General features: G+C 43.8%; 1 protein-coding gene across 1 annotated transcript in view; it reads left to right on the top strand.

Moving 5' to 3' along the window:
- Nucleotides 1-1451: 1451 nt before the first annotated feature.
- The window catches only part of LOC124126402, a 96830-nt gene continuing 80667 nt past the window's right edge, over nucleotides 1452-17614 (top strand). The window contains exon 1 of the mRNA XM_046489834.2: nucleotides 1452-1569. The gene's annotated coding sequence lies outside the window, so the exon portion shown is untranslated. The remainder of the gene's footprint in view (nucleotides 1570-17614) is intronic.

The following is a 17614-nucleotide window of genomic DNA, read 5'->3' as shown; positions in this document are numbered from 1 at the left end:
AGGCAAGCCAGTGGTCGACAGCATGAGCAATAATCCACGCCATCTTGGCACGATGATGCACAAGATGCCAGGTCTAAAGCACCGGGAACCGAGAGGCTATTTCCTCCACGGGGGACTGCAGTTGAAATGTGAGATGAAAGCCAAGGTGGTATATCGAATACAAAGATCGATATCGGATGTGTAAGCATGCACAGTGAGAAGATACAACTGCATGTAGATTATGGAGCACTTCAAAAGTACGAAATCTAATAATTGATTAATTATGACCAAAAAGACTCATCATGTCAACATTTTCATAATTAAGTTTTTTGAGTGTTTTGGTTGTGTCTCAAAACTCAACGTTTGTTATCTACATTGATCATTTGAACAGACCCCTTAACCGCAGACACTCTATTGTTGGGGTCGGAGGAAAAGTACTTAGTATATTTGGATCGATGATAACTAAATACGGTAAAGGTGATTTGAAGGGTTCGAACGGAGGTTCCGCCCCTATCAAGTAGTTTTGGGTTGGCTAAAAGCGTCGGCAATCAACTTGGGTGGTGGTTTGACCCCAAAAATGCAAGCTTTTAAGAACTTGTTTTCCGAAACTGAAGAAGCATTTAAGTTCAAACCTTTATGTGGATTATCCCAAGTTTGTTCAAGTCTTCATTCAAAGTTTATTTTGGTTTCCATGTCCACATTGAAACGCTGTCCAAGCGTCCATTTATGTTTTTTTGTTTGTTTTTTGTTTAACGCCGCATTCAGCAATATTCCAGCTATATGACGGCGGTCTGTAAATAATCGAGTCACGACCAGACAATCATTTGATTGACATCATGAGCATCGATCAAGGCAATTGGGATACGATGACATGCATGAACCAAAAAGTCAGCGAATCTGTCCACCCGATTCCGTTAGTCGCCTCTAATTACGACAAGCATAGTCCAGTGCCGTAGCAGTCGCCTCGTTAGCATATAAACATATGCTACCAATATACATGTAATATAATACGAATATGTTATATTTGTAGAATAGATACCCTGCCCCTTAAGAAGTGTTTTGTACAATAAAATATATTGAATCTTGAATCTTACATGGTTAAAGGGGGATAACTCTGTTATGTTTGCAGCAATTGACTACTGTGAACACGAATGTTGCGAGGCAGGAAATTGTTCCGGACAGGATTATAGTGTTTGAAAAATATGAACTCTATTTGAATATATTGTTAATTCATTATGTATGCAGACATTCCACTCGAAACATAAGCTGCCATTTCTCTTCGAGGTTTGCAGAATCCACACATTCGTCACCACTCGCCTCTTTCCGTAAACGGAGACTTGTTCCGGAATAACACGAGTTAGTCACGAATGGATTGCACACATTCGTCACCACTCGCACCTTTCCGTAAATTGATCTCGGAATAACACGAGCGTCACGTATTATTCCTACTTTCGCTTTCGATTTGGCGGGTCACGTGAAATTGTATGTTATCAAAAGTGAAAATAAGATTCCGAGAGTGGGCCAAACCCAGAGAGACAGATATCGAATTGTGTTATGCGACATTTGTCAAGAATATTTTGGACCTATGTGGTAAGTGTAATGGCATACAGATTGTCCCGTATGTTTAACTGAATGTACATAGCAGTAATTTAATCTAGGTCTTCCAATGTGAAGTATTATATATATCTTACGTTGACCAGCAATGCGGATATAACTAGGTCAACATATTTCTTCGCCATTGTTGTAACAGGTAGTGATATCTAATTCGTGATTGTTTCGGTATATTATATCACTAACTCAAATTTAGTCGTGATAGATCATTTTAAATGATTTAAATCTGAACTTACAGTGTAAGTGAACTAATGCCATTGTGGGTGGCTCAGATGTAACGTGCTGCAATATTTACTTCGCAGTTACGTCCATTTGGTGTGGCGGGATCTGCTGCTTGTGTTCAAGTCCCAGATTTGTCCTGATCATGATTCTTACTTTCTCAACATCATACTTGTGGTGTTATCTTTCACCAAAGTGGTGTAAGCCTCAACCACCTGCGTCACTTTGGATTTTCATCCCACAAAAAGCAAAAACTGAAAAATCTGAAATACGTACCGTTCAAAGTGATATTAATGCAAAGTCCCAATCTCGAAATATATTTACACAGTTCCCATATTGTAATTATTAAAATGTCAGTTTGAACTATTATGAGGACAGTCTGTAGTTGAATGTGTGTATAAGTGTTCAGCTGTTCAGAGGATAATTTTGACGGAATCAGTCGTATGGGCGGTAACTGTCGTTTGGAATACCCAATGTTAAGGTTATTCCCACTGTCACTATCAGGATCTGATAAGCGAAGCTTTGATTGGTCGGATGAAAGGTCGTTCTGACATGACCCGCAATAGGATGTCCTCAGATCTTTGTTTAGCAATAGGAGAACTAAGATGTGATTTTAATGAGATTGCTGGGGACCTATTATAGTCTTACATGGAATCCCCACTGGTAGAAAAGGATAGATTGCTGGGGACCTATAGTCTTACCTGGAATCTCCACTGGTAGAAAAGGATAGATTGCTGGGGACCTATAGTCTTAACTGGAATCTCCACTGGTAGAAAAGGATAGATTGCTGGGGACCTTTAGTCTTACCTGGAATCTCCACTGGTAGAAATGGATAGATTGCTGGGGACCTATAGTCTTACCTGGAATCTCCACTGGTAGAAAAGGATAGATTGCTGGGGACCTATATTCTTACCTGGAATCTCCACTGGTAGAAAAGCATAGATTGCTGGGGACCTATAGTCTTACCTGGAATCTCCACTGGTAGAAAAGCATAGATTACTGGGGACCTATATTCTTACCTGGAATCTCCACTGGTAGAAAAGCATAGATTGCTGGGGACCTATAGTCTTACCTGGAATCCCCTCTGCTAGAAAAGCATGCATTGCTTTGGACCTATATTCTTACCTGGAATCCCCACTCCTAGAAAAGCATAAATTGCCGGGGACCTATATTCTTACCTGGAATCTCCACTGGTAGAAAAGCATAAATTGCTGGGGACCTATATTCTTACCTGGAATCTCCACTGGTAGAAAAGGATAGATTGCTTGGGACCTATATTCTTACCTGGAATCCCCATTCCTAGAAAAGCATAAATTGCTGGGGACCTATATTCTTACCTGGAATCTCCACTGGTAAAAAAGCATAGATTGCTGGGGACCTATATTCTTACCTGGAATCTCCACTGGTAGAAAAGCATAGATTGCTGGGGCCTACTATTCTTACCTGGAATCTCCACTGGTAGAAAAGCATAGATTGCTTGGGACCTATATTCTTACCTGGAATCCCCACTGGTAGAAAAGCATAGATTGCTGGGGACCTATATTCTTACCTGGAATCCCCTCTGCTAGAAAAGCATGCATTGCTTGGGACCTATATTCTTACCTGGAATCCCCACTCCTAGAAAAGCATAGGTTGCTTGGGACCTATATTCTTACCTGGAATCTCCACTGGTAGAAAAGCACAGATTGCTGGGGACCTATATTCTTACCTGGAATCTCCACTGGTAGAAAAGCATAGATTGCTGGGGACCTATATTCTTACCTGGAATCTCCACTGGTAGAAAAGCACAGATTGCTGGGGACCTATATTCTTACCTGGAATCTCCACTGGTAGAAAAGCATAGATTGCTGGGGACCTATAGTCTTACCTGGAATCCCCTCTGCTAGAAAAGCATGCATTGCTTGGGACCTATATTCTTACCTGGAATCCCCACTCCTAGAAAAGCATAAATTGCTGGGGACCTATATTCTTACCTGGAATCTCCACTGGTAGAAAAGCATAGATTGCTGGGGACCTATAGTCTTACATGGAATCCCCTCTGCTAGAAAAGCACAGATTGGTGGGGACCTATATTCTTACCTGGAATCTCCACTGGTAGAAAAGGATAGATTGCTGGGGACCTATATTCTTACCTGGAATCTCCACTGGTAGAAAAGCACAGATTGCTGGGGACCTATATTCTTACCTGGAATCTCCACTGGTAGAAAAGCACAGATTGCTGGGGACCTATATTCTTACCTGGAATCTCCACTGGTAGAAAAGGATAGATTGCTGGGGACCTATATTCTTACCTGGAATCCCCACTGGTAGAAAAGCACAGATTGCTGGGGACCTATATTCTTACCTGGAATCTCCACTGGTAGAAAAGCATAGATTGCTGGGGACCTATAGTCTTACCTGGAATCCCCTCTGCTAGAAAAGCATGCATTGCTTGGGACCTATATTCTTACCTGGAATCCCCACTCCTAGAAAAGCATAAATTGCTGGGGACCTATATTCTTACCTGGAATCTCCACTGGTAGAAAAGCATAGATTGCTGGGGACCTATAGTCTTACCTGGAATCCCCTCTGCTAGAAAAGCACAGATTGGTGGGGACCTATATTCTTACCTGGAATCTCCACTGGTAGAAAAGGATAGATTGGTGGGGACCTATATTCTTACCTGGAATCTCCACTGGTAGAAAAGCACAGATTGCTGGGGACCTATATTCTTACCTGGAATCTCCACTGGTAGAAAAGCATAGATTGCTGGGGACCTATAGTCTTACCTGGAATCTCCACTGGTAGAAAAGCACAGATTGCTGGGGACCTATATTCTTACCTGGAATCTCCACTGGTAGAAAAGGATAGATTGCTGGGGACCTATATTCTTACCTGGAATCCCCACTGGTAGAAAAGCACAGATTGCTGGGGACCTATATTCTTACCTGGAATCTCCACTGGTAGAAAAGCATAGATTGCTGGGGACCTATAGTCTTACCTGGAATCCCCTCTGCTAGAAAAGCATCCATTGCTTGGGACCTATATTCTTACCTGGAATCCCCACTCCTAGAAAAGCATAAATTGCTGGGGACCTATATTCTTACCTGGAATCTCCACTGGTAGAAAAGCATAGATTGCTGGGGACCTATAGTCTTACCTGGAATCCCCTCTGCTAGAAAAGCATGCATTGCTTGGGACCTATATTCTTACCTGGAATCCCCACTCCTAGAAAAGCATAAATTGCTGGGGACCTATATTCTTACCTGGAATCTCCACTGGTAGAAAAGCATAGATTGCTGGGGACCTATAGTCTTACCTGGAATCCCCTCTGCTAGAAAAGCACAGATTGGTGGGGACCTATATTCTTACCTGGAATCTCCACTGGTAGAAAAGGATAGATTGGTGGGGACCTATATTCTTACCTGGAATCTCCACTGGTAGAAAAGCACAGATTGCTGGGGACCTATATTCTTACCTGGAATCTCCACTGGTAGAAAAGCATAGATTGCTGGGGACCTATAGTCTTACCTGGAATCCCCTCTGCTAGAAAAGCATGCATTGCTTGGGACCTATATTCTTACCTGGAATCCCCACTCCTAGAAAAGCATAAATTGCTGGGGACCTATATTCTTACCTGGAATCTCCACTGGTAGAAAAGCATAGATTGCTGGGGACCTATAGTCTTACCTGGAATCCCCTCTGCTAGAAAAGCATGCATTGCTTGGGACCTATATTCTTACCTGGAATCCCCACTCCTAGAAAAGCATAAATTGCCGGGGACCTATATTCTTACCTGGAATCTCCACTGGTAGAAAAGCATAAATTGCTGGGGACCTATATTCTTACCTGGAATCTCCACTGGTAGAAAAGCATAGATTGCTGGGGACCTATAGTCTTACCTGGAATCCCCTCTGCTAGAAAAGCACAGATTGGTGGGGACCTATATTCTTACCTGGAATCTCCACTGGTAGAAAAGGATAGATTGGTGGGGACCTATATTCTTACCTGGAATCTCCACTGGTAGAAAAGCACAGATTGCTGGGGACCTATATTCTTACCTGGAATCTCCACTGGTAGAAAAGGATAGATTGCTGGGGACCTATATTCTTACCTGGAATCCCCACTGGTAGAAAAGCACAGATTGCTGGGGACCTATATTCTTACCTGGAATCTCCACTGGTAGAAAAGCATAGATTGCTGGGGACCTATAGTCTTACCTGGAATCCCCTCTGCTAGAAAAGCATGCATTGCTTGGGACCTATATTCTTACCTGGAATCCCCACTCCTAGAAAAGCATAAATTGCTGGGGACCTATATTCTTACCTGGAATCTCCACTGGTAGAAAAGCATAGATTGCTGGGGACCTATAGTCTTACCTGGAATCCCCTCTGCTAGAAAAGCATGCATTGCTTGGGACCTATATTCTTACCTGGAATCCCCACTCCTAGAAAAGCATAAATTGCTGGGGACCTATATTCTTACCTGGAATCTCCACTGGTAGAAAAGCATAGATTGCTGGGGACCTATAGTCTTACCTGGAATCCCCTCTGCTAGAAAAGCATGCATTGCTTGGGACCTATATTCTTACCTGGAATCCCCACTCCTAGAAAAGCATAAATTGCTGGGGACCTATATTCTTACCTGGAATCTCCACTGGTAGAAAAGCATAAATTGCTGGGGACCTATATTCTTACCTGGAATCTCCACTGGTAGAAAAGCACAGATTGGTGGGGACCTATATTCTTACCTGGAATCTCCACTGGTAGAAAAGCATAGATTGCTGGGGACCTATATTCTTACCTGGAATCTCCACTGGTAGAAAAGCACAGATTGGTGGGGACCTATATTCTTACCTGGAATCTCCACTGGTAGAAAAAGCATAGATTGCTGGGGCCTACTATTCTTACCTGGAATCTCCACTGGTAGAAAAGCATAGATTGCTTGGGACCTATATTCTTACCTGGAATCCCCACTGGTAGAAAAGCATAGATTGCTGGGGACCTATATTCTTACCTGGAATCCCCTCTGCTAGAAAAGCATGCATTGCTTGGGACCTATATTCTTACCTGGAATCCCCACTCCTAGAAAAGCATAGGTTGCTTGGGACCTATATTCTTACCTGGAATCTCCACTGGTAGAAAAGCACAGATTGCTGGGGACCTATATTCTTACCTGGAATCTCCACTGGTAGAAAAGCATAGATTGCTGGGGACCTATATTCTTACCTGGAATCTCCACTGGTAGAAAAGCACAGATTGCTGGGGACCTATATTCTTACCTGGAATCTCCACTGGTAGAAAAGCATAGATTGCTGGGGACCTATAGTCTTACCTGGAATCCCCTCTGCTAGAAAAGCATGCATTGCTTGGGACCTATATTCTTACCTGGAATCCCCACTCCTAGAAAAGCATAAATTGCTGGGGACCTATATTCTTACCTGGAATCTCCACTGGTAGAAAAGCATAGATTGCTGGGGACCTATAGTCTTACCTGGAATCCCCTCTGCTAGAAAAGCACAGATTGGTGGGGACCTATATTCTTACCTGGAATCTCCACTGGTAGAAAAGGATAGATTGCTGGGGACCTATATTCTTACCTGGAATCTCCACTGGTAGAAAAGCACAGATTGCTGGGGACCTATATTCTTACCTGGAATCTCCACTGGTAGAAAAGCACAGATTGCTGGGGACCTATATTCTTACCTGGAATCTCCACTGGTAGAAAAGGATAGATTGCTGGGGACCTATATTCTTACCTGGAATCCCCACTCCTAGAAAAGCACAGATTGCTGGGGACCTATATTCTTACCTGGATTCTCCACTGGTAGAAAAGCATAGATTGCTGGGGACCTATAGTCTTACCTGGAAACCCCTCTGCTAGAAAAGCATGCATTGCTTGGGACCTATATTCTTACCTGGAATCCCCACTCCTAGAAAAGCATAAATTGCTGGGGACCTATATTCTTACCTGGAATCTCCACTGGTAGAAAAGCATAGATTGCTGGGGACCTATAGTCTTACCTGGAATCCCCTCTGCTAGAAAAGCACAGATTGGTGGGGACCTATATTCTTACCTGGAATCTCCACTGGTAGAAAAGGATAGATTGGTGGGGACCTATATTCTTACCTGGAATCTCCACTGGTAGAAAAGCACAGATTGCTGGGGACCTATATTCTTACCTGGAATCTCCACTGGTAGAAAAGGATAGATTGCTGGGGACCTATATTCTTACCTGGAATCCCCACTGGTAGAAAAGCACAGATTGCTGGGGACCTATATTCTTACCTGGAATCTCCACTGGTAGAAAAGCATAGATTGCTGGGGACCTATAGTCTTACCTGGAATCCCCTCTGCTAGAAAAGCATGCATTGCTTGGGACCTATATTCTTACCTGGAATCCCCACTCCTAGAAAAGCATAAATTGCTGGGGACCTATATTCTTACCTGGAATCTCCACTGGTAGAAAAGCATAGATTGCTGGGGACCTATAGTCTTACCTGGAATCCCCTCTGTTAGAAAAGCATGCATTGCTTGGGACCTATATTCTTACCTGGAATCCCCACTCCTAGAAAAGCATAAATTGCCGGGGACCTATATTCTTACCTGGAATCTCCACTGGTAGAAAAGCATAAATTGCTGGGGACCTATATTCTTACCTGGAATCTCCACTGGTAGAAAAGCATAGATTGCTGGGGACCTATAGTCTTACCTGGAATCCCCTCTGCTAGAAAAGCACAGATTGGTGGGGACCTATATTCTTACCTGGAATCTCCACTGGTAGAAAAGGATAGATTGGTGGGGACCTATATTCTTACCTGGAATCTCCACTGGTAGAAAAGCACAGATTGCTGGGGACCTATATTCTTACCTGGAATCTCCACTGGTAGAAAAGGATAGATTGCTGGGGACCTATATTCTTACCTGGAATCCCCACTTGTAGAAAAGCACAGATTGCTGGGGACCTATATTCTTACCTGGAATCTCCACTGGTAGAAAAGCATAGATTGCTGGGGACCTATAGTCTTACCTGGAATCCCCTCTGCTAGAAAAGCATGCATTGCTTGGGACCTATATTCTTACCTGGAATCCCCACTCCTAGAAAAGCATAAATTGCTGGGGACCTATATTCTTACCTGGAATCTCCACTGGTAGAAAAGCATAGATTGCTGGGGACCTATAGTCTTACCTGGAATCCCCTCTGCTAGAAAAGCATGCATTGCTTGGGACCTATATTCTTACCTGGAATCCCCACTCCTAGAAAAGCATAAATTGCTGGGGACCTATATTCTTACCTGGAATCTCCACTGGTAGAAAAGCATAGATTGCTGGGGACCTATAGTCTTACCTGGAATCCCCTCTGCTAGAAAAGCATGCATTGCTTGGGACCTATATTCTTACCTGGAATCCCCACTCCTAGAAAAGCATAAATTGCTGGGGACCTATATTCTTACCTGGAATCTCCACTGGTAGAAAAGCATAAATTGCTGGGGACCTATATTCTTACCTGGAATCTCCACTGGTAGAAAAGCACAGATTGGTGGGGACCTATATTCTTACCTGGAATCTCCACTGGTAGAAAAGCATAGATTGCTGGGGACCTATATTCTTACCTGGAATCTCCACTGGTAGAAAAGCACAGATTGGTGGGGACCTATATTCTTACCTGGAATCTCCACTGGTAGAAAAAGCATAGATTGCTGGGGACCTATATTCTTACCTGGAATCTCCACTGGTAGAAAAGCATAGATTGCTGGGGACCTATATTCTTACCTGGAATCTCCACTGGTAGAAAAGCATAGATTGCTGGGGACCTATAGTCTTACCTGGAATCCCCTCTGCTAGAAAAGCATGCATTGCTTGGGACCTATATTCTTACCTGGAATCCCCACTCCTAGAAAAGCATAAATTGCTGGGGACCTATATTCTTACCTGGAATCTCCACTGGTAGAAAAGCATAGATTGCTGGGGACCTATAGTCTTACCTGGAATCCCCTCTGCTAGAAAAGCATGCATTGCTTGGGACCTATATTCTTACCTGGAATCCCCACTCCTAGAAAAGCATAAATTGCTGGGGACCTATATTCTTACCTGGAATCTCCACTGGTAGAAAAGCATAGATTGCTGGGGACCTATAGTCTTACCTGGAATCCCCTCTGCTAGAAAAGCATGCATTGCTTGGGACCTATATTCTTACCTGGAATCCCCACTCCTAGAAAAGCATAAATTGCTGGGGACCTATATTCTTACCTGGAATCTCCACTGGTAGAAAAGCATAAATTGCTGGGGACCTATATTCTTACCTGGAATCTCCACTGGTAGAAAAGCACAGATTGGTGGGGACCTATATTCTTACCTGGAATCTCCACTGGTAGAAAAGCATAGATTGCTGGGGACCTATATTCTTACCTGGAATCTCCACTGGTAGAAAAGCACAGATTGGTGGGGACCTATATTCTTACCTGGAATCTCCACTGGTAGAAAAAGCATAGATTGCTGGGGACCTATATTCTTACCTGGAATCTCCACTGGTAGAAAAGCATAGATTGCTGGGGACCTATATTCTTACCTGGAATCCCCTCTGCTAGAAAAGCATGCATTGCTTGGGACCTATATTCTTACCTGGAATCCCCACTCCTAGAAAAGCATAGGTTGCTTGGGACCTATATTCTTACCTGGAATCTCCACTGGTAGAAAAGCACAGATTGCTGGGGACCTATATTCTTACCTGGAATCTCCACTGGTAGAAAAGCATAGATTGCTGGGGACCTATATTCTTACCTGGAATCTCCACTGGTAGAAAAGCACAGATTGCTGGGGACCTATATTCTTACCTGGAATCTCCACTGGTAGAAAAGCATAGATTGCTGGGGACCTATAGTCTTACCTGGAATCCCCTCTGCTAGAAAAGCATGCATTGCTTGGGACCTATATTCTTACCTGGAATCCCCACTCCTAGAAAAGCATAAATTGCTGGGGACCTATATTCTTACCTGGAATCTCCACTGGTAGAAAAGCATAGATTGCTGGGGACCTATAGTCTTACATGGAATCCCCTCTGCTAGAAAAGCACAGATTGGTGGGGACCTATATTCTTACCTGGAATCTCCACTGGTAGAAAAGGATAGATTGCTGGGGACCTATATTCTTACCTGGAATCTCCACTGGTAGAAAAGCACAGATTGCTGGGGACCTATATTCTTACCTGGAATCTCCACTGGTAGAAAAGCACAGATTGCTGGGGACCTATATTCTTACCTGGAATCTCCACTGGTAGAAAAGGATAGATTGCTGGGGACCTATATTCTTACCTGGAATCCCCACTCCTAGAAAAGCACAGATTGCTGGGGACCTATATTCTTACCTGGATTCTCCACTGGTAGAAAAGCATAGATTGCTGGGGACCTATAGTCTTACCTGGAATCCCCTCTGCTAGAAAAGCATGCATTGCTTGGGACCTATATTCTTACCTGGAATCCCCACTCCTAGAAAAGCATAAATTGCTGGGGACCTATATTCTTACCTGGAATCTCCACTGGTAGAAAAGCATAGATTGCTGGGGACCTATAGTCTTACCTGGAATCCCCTCTGCTAGAAAAGCACAGATTGGTGGGGACCTATATTCTTACCTGGAATCTCCACTGGTAGAAAAGGATAGATTGGTGGGGACCTATATTCTTACCTGGAATCTCCACTGGTAGAAAAGCACAGATTGCTGGGGACCTATATTCTTACCTGGAATCTCCACTGGTAGAAAAGGATAGATTGCTGGGGACCTATATTCTTACCTGGAATCCCCACTGGTAGAAAAGCACAGATTGCTGGGGACCTATATTCTTACCTGGAATCTCCACTGGTAGAAAAGCATAGATTGCTGGGGACCTATAGTCTTACCTGGAATCCCCTCTGCTAGAAAAGCATGCATTGCTTGGGACCTATATTCTTACCTGGAATCCCCACTCCTAGAAAAGCATAAATTGCTGGGGACCTATATTCTTACCTGGAATCTCCACTGGTAGAAAAGCATAGATTGCTGGGGACCTATAGTCTTACCTGGAATCCCCTCTGCTAGAAAAGCATGCATTGCTTGGGACCTATATTCTTACCTGGAATCCCCACTCCTAGAAAAGCATAAATTGCCGGGGACCTATATTCTTACCTGGAATCTCCACTGGTAGAAAAGCATAAATTGCTGGGGACCTATATTCTTACCTGGAATCTCCACTGGTAGAAAAGCATAGATTGCTGGGGACCTATAGTCTTACCTGGAATCCCCTCTGCTAGAAAAGCACAGATTGGTGGGGACCTATATTCTTACCTGGAATCTCCACTGGTAGAAAAGGATAGATTGGTGGGGACCTATATTCTTACCTGGAATCTCCACTGGTAGAAAAGCACAGATTGCTGGGGACCTATATTCTTACCTGGAATCTCCACTGGTAGAAAAGGATAGATTGCTGGGGACCTATATTCTTACCTGGAATCCCCACTGGTAGAAAAGCACAGATTGCTGGGGACCTATATTCTTACCTGGAATCTCCACTGGTAGAAAAGCATAGATTGCTGGGGACCTATAGTCTTACCTGGAATCCCCTCTGCTAGAAAAGCATGCATTGCTTGGGACCTATATTCTTACCTGGAATCCCCACTCCTAGAAAAGCATAAATTGCTGGGGACCTATATTCTTACCTGGAATCTCCACTGGTAGAAAAGCATAGATTGCTGGGGACCTATAGTCTTACCTGGAATCCCCTCTGCTAGAAAAGCATGCATTGCTTGGGACCTATATTCTTACCTGGAATCCCCACTCCTAGAAAAGCATAAATTGCTGGGGACCTATATTCTTACCTGGAATCTCCACTGGTAGAAAAGCATAGATTGCTGGGGACCTATAGTCTTACCTGGAATCCCCTCTGCTAGAAAAGCATGCATTGCTTGGGACCTATATTCTTACCTGGAATCCCCACTCCTAGAAAAGCATAAATTGCTGGGGACCTATATTCTTACCTGGAATCTCCACTGGTAGAAAAGCATAACTTGCTGGGGACCTATATTCTTACCTGGAATCTCCACTGGTAGAAAAGCACAGATTGGTGGGGACCTATATTCTTACCTGGAATCTCCACTGGTAGAAAAGCATAGATTGCTGGGGACCTATATTCTTACCTGGAATCTCCACTGGTAGAAAAGGATAGATTGCTGGGGACCTATATTCTTACCTGGAATCTCCACTGGTAGAAAAAGCATAGATTGCTGGGGACCTATATTCTTACCTGGAATCTCCACTGGTAGAAAAGCATAGATTGCTGGGGACCTATAGTCTTACCTGGAATCCCCTCTGCTAGAAAAGCATGCATTGCTTGGGACCTATATTCTTACCTGGAATCTCCACTGGTAGAAAAGCATAAATTGCTGGGGACCTATATTCTTACCTGGAATCTCCACTGGTAGAAAAGCATAGATTGGTGGGGACCTATATTCTTACCTGGAATCTCCACTGGTAGAAAAGCATAGATTGCTGGGGACCTATATTCTTACCTGGAATCTCCACTGGTAGAAAAGCATAGATTGCTGGGGACCTATAGTCTTACCTGGAATCCCCTCTGCTAGAAAAGCATGCATTGCTTGGGACCTATATTCTTACCTGGAATCCCCACTCCTAGAAAAGCATAAATTGCCGGGGACCTATATTCTTACCTGGAATCTCCACTGGTAGAAAAGCATAAATTGCTGGGGACCTATATTCTTACCTGGAATCTCCACTGGTAGAAAAGGATAGATTGCTTGGGACCTATATTCTTACCTGGAATCCCCATTCCTAGAAAAGCATAAATTGCTGGGGACCTATATTCTTACCTGGAATCTCCACTGGTAAAAAAGCATAGATTGGTGGGGACCTATATTCTTACCTGGAATCTCCACTGGTAGAAAAGGATAGATTGGTGGGGACCTATATTCTTACCTGGAATCTCCACTGGTAGAAAAGCACAGATTGCTGGGGACCTATATTCTTACCTGGAATCTCCACTGGTAGAAAAGGATAGATTGCTGGGGACCTATATTCTTACCTGGAATCCCCACTGGTAGAAAAGCACAGATTGCTGGGGACCTATATTCTTACCTGGAATCTCCACTGGTAGAAAAGCATAGATTGCTGGGGACCTATAGTCTTACCTGGAATCCCCTCTGCTAGAAAAGCATGCATTGCTTGGGACCTATATTCTTACCTGGAATCCCCACTCCTAGAAAAGCATAAATTGCTGGGGACCTATATTCTTACCTGGAATCTCCACTGGTAGAAAAGCATAGATTGCTGGGGACCTATATTCTTACCTGGAATCTCCACTGGTAGAAAAGCACAGATTGCTGGGGACCTATATTCTTACCTGGAATCTCCACTGGTAGAAAAGGATAGATTGCTGGGGACCTATATTCTTACCTGGAATCCCCACTGGTAGAAAAGCACAGATTGCTGGGGACCTATATTCTTACCTGGAATCTCCACTGGTAGAAAAGCATAGATTGCTGGGGACCTATAGTCTTACCTGGAATCCCCTCTGCTAGAAAAGCATGCATTGCTTGGGACCTATATTCTTACCTGGAATCCCCACTCCTAGAAAAGCATAAATTGCTGGGGACCTATATTCTTACCTGGAATCTCCACTGGTAGAAAAGCATAGATTGCTGGGGACCTATAGTCTTACCTGGAATCCCCTCTGCTAGAAAAGCATGCATTGCTTGGGACCTATATTCTTACCTGGAATCCCCACTCCTAGAAAAGCATAAATTGCTGGGGACCTATATTCTTACCTGGAATCTCCACTGGTAGAAAAGCATAGATTGCTGGGGACCTATAGTCTTACCTGGAATCCCCTCTGCTAGAAAAGCATGCATTGCTTGGGACCTATATTCTTACCTGGAATCCCCACTCCTAGAAAAGCATAAATTGCTGGGGACCTATATTCTTACCTGGAATCTCCACTGGTAGAAAAGCATAAATTGCTGGGGACCTATATTCTTACCTGGAATCTCCACTGGTAGAAAAGCACAGATTGGTGGGGACCTATATTCTTACCTGGAATCTCCACTGGTAGAAAAGCATAGATTGCTGGGGACCTATATTCTTACCTGGAATCTCCACTGGTAGAAAAGCACAGATTGGTGGGGACCTATATTCTTACCTGGAATCTCCACTGGTAGAAAAAGCATAAATTGCTGGGGCCTACTATTCTTACCTGGAATCTCCACTGGTAGAAAAGCATAGATTGCTTGGGACCTATATTCTTACCTGGAATCCCCACTGGTAGAAAAGCATAGATTGCTGGGGACCTATATTCTTACCTGGAATCCCCTCTGCTAGAAAAGCATGCATTGCTTGGGACCTATATTCTTACCTGGAATCCCCACTCCTAGAAAAGCATAGGTTGCTTGGGACCTATATTCTTACCTGGAATCTCCACTGGTAGAAAAGCACAGATTGCTGGGGACCTATATTCTTACCTGGAATCTCCACTGGTAGAAAAGCATAGATTGCTGGGGACCTATATTCTTACCTGGAATCTCCACTGGTAGAAAAGCACAGATTGCTGGGGACCTATATTCTTACCTGGAATCTCCACTGGTAGAAAAGCATAGATTGCTGGGGACCTATAGTCTTACCTGGAATCCCCTCTGCTAGAAAAGCATGCATTGCTTGGGACCTATATTCTTACCTGGAATCCCCACTCCTAGAAAAGCATAAATTGCTGGGGACCTATATTCTTACCTGGAATCTCCACTGGTAGAAAAGCATAGATTGCTGGGGACCTATAGTCTTACCTGGAATCCCCTCTGCTAGAAAAGCACAGATTGGTGGGGACCTATATTCTTACCTGGAATCTCCACTGGTAGAAAAGGATAGATTGCTGGGGACCTATATTCTTACCTGGAATCTCCACTGGTAGAAAAGCACAGATTGCTGGGGACCTATATTCTTACCTGGAATCTCCACTGGTAGAAAAGCACAGATTGCTGGGGACCTATATTCTTACCTGGAATCTCCACTGGTAGAAAAGGATAGATTGCTGGGGACCTATATTCTTACCTGGAATCCCCACTGGTAGAAAAGCACAGATTGCTGGGGACCTATATTCTTACCTGGAATCTCCACTGGTAGAAAAGCATAGATTGCTGGGGACCTATAGTCTTACCTGGAATCCCCTCTGCTAGAAAAGCATGCATTGCTTGGGACCTATATTCTTACCTGGAATCCCCACTCCTAGAAAAGCATAAATTGCTGGGGACCTATATTCTTACCTGGAATCTCCACTGGTAGAAAAGCATAAATTGCTGGGGACCTATAGTCTTACCTGGAATCCCCTCTGCTAGAAAAGCACAGATTGGTGGGGACCTATATTCTTACCTGGAATCTCCACTGGTAGAAAAGGATAGATTGGTGGGGACCTATATTCTTACCTGGAATCTCCACTGGTAGAAAAGCACAGATTGCTGGGGACCTATATTCTTACCTGGAATCTCCACTGGTAGAAAAGGATAGATTGCTGGGGACCTATATTCTTACCTGGAATCCCCACTGGTAGAAAAGCACAGATTGCTGGGGACCTATATTCTTACCTGGAATCTCCACTGGTAGAAAAGCATAGATTGCTGGGGACCTATAGTCTTACCTGGAATCCCCTCTGCTAGAAAAGCATGCATTGCTTGGGACCTATATTCTTACCTGGAATCCCCACTCCTAGAAAAGCATAAATTGCTGGGGACCTATATTCTTACCTGGAATCTCCACTGGTAGAAAAGCATAGATTGCTGGGGACCTATAGTCTTACCTGGAATCCCCTCTGCTAGAAAAGCATGCATTGCTTGGGACCTATATTCTTACCTGGAATCCCCACTCCTAGAAAAGCATAAATTGCCGGGGACCTATATTCTTACCTGGAATCTCCACTGGTAGAAAAGCATAAATTGCTGGGGACCTATATTCTTACCTGGAATCTCCACTGGTAGAAAAGCATAGATTGCTGGGGACCTATAGTCTTACCTGGAATCCCCTCTGCTAGAAAAGCACAGATTGGTGGGGACCTATATTCTTACCTGGAATCTCCACTGGTAGAAAAGGATAGATTGGTGGGGACCTATATTCTTACCTGGAATCTCCACTGGTAGAAAAGCACAGATTGCTGGGGACCTATATTCTTACCTGGAATCTCCACTGGTAGAAAAGGATAGATTGCTGGGGACCTATATTCTTACCTGGAATCCCCACTGGTAGAAAAGCACAGATTGCTGGGGACCTATATTCTTACCTGGAATCTCCACTGGTAGAAAAGCATAGATTGCTGGGGACCTATAGTCTTACCTGGAATCCCCTCTGCTAGAAAAGCATGCATTGCTTGGGACCTATATTCTTACCTGGAATCCCCACTCCTAGAAAAGCATAAATTGCTGGGGACCTATATTCTTACCTGGAATCTCCACTGGTAGAAAAGCATAGATTGCTGGGGACCTATAGTCTTACCTGGAATCCCCTCTGCTAGAAAAGCATGCATTGCTTGGGACCTATATTCTTACCTGGAATCCCCACTCCTAGAAAAGCATAAATTGCTGGGGACCTATATTCTTACCTGGAATCTCCACTGGTAGAAAAGCATAGATTGCTGGGGACCTATATTCTTACCTGGAATCCCCTCTGCTAGAAAAGCATGCATTGCTTGGGACCTATATTCTTACCTGGAATCCCCACTCCTAGAAAAGCATAAATTGCTGGGGACCTATATTCTTACCTGGAATCTCCACTGGTAGAAAAGCATAAATTGCTGGGGACCTATAT

This window comes from Haliotis rufescens, unplaced genomic scaffold (assembly GCF_023055435.1).
Source record: "Haliotis rufescens isolate VD_foot unplaced genomic scaffold, xgHalRufe1.0.p SCAF_12, whole genome shotgun sequence".
Lineage (NCBI taxonomy): Eukaryota > Metazoa > Mollusca > Gastropoda > Lepetellida > Haliotidae > Haliotis > Haliotis rufescens.
The sequence above is the reverse complement of the archived record's forward strand: the minus strand, read 5'-3'. Positions and strand labels throughout refer to the sequence as shown.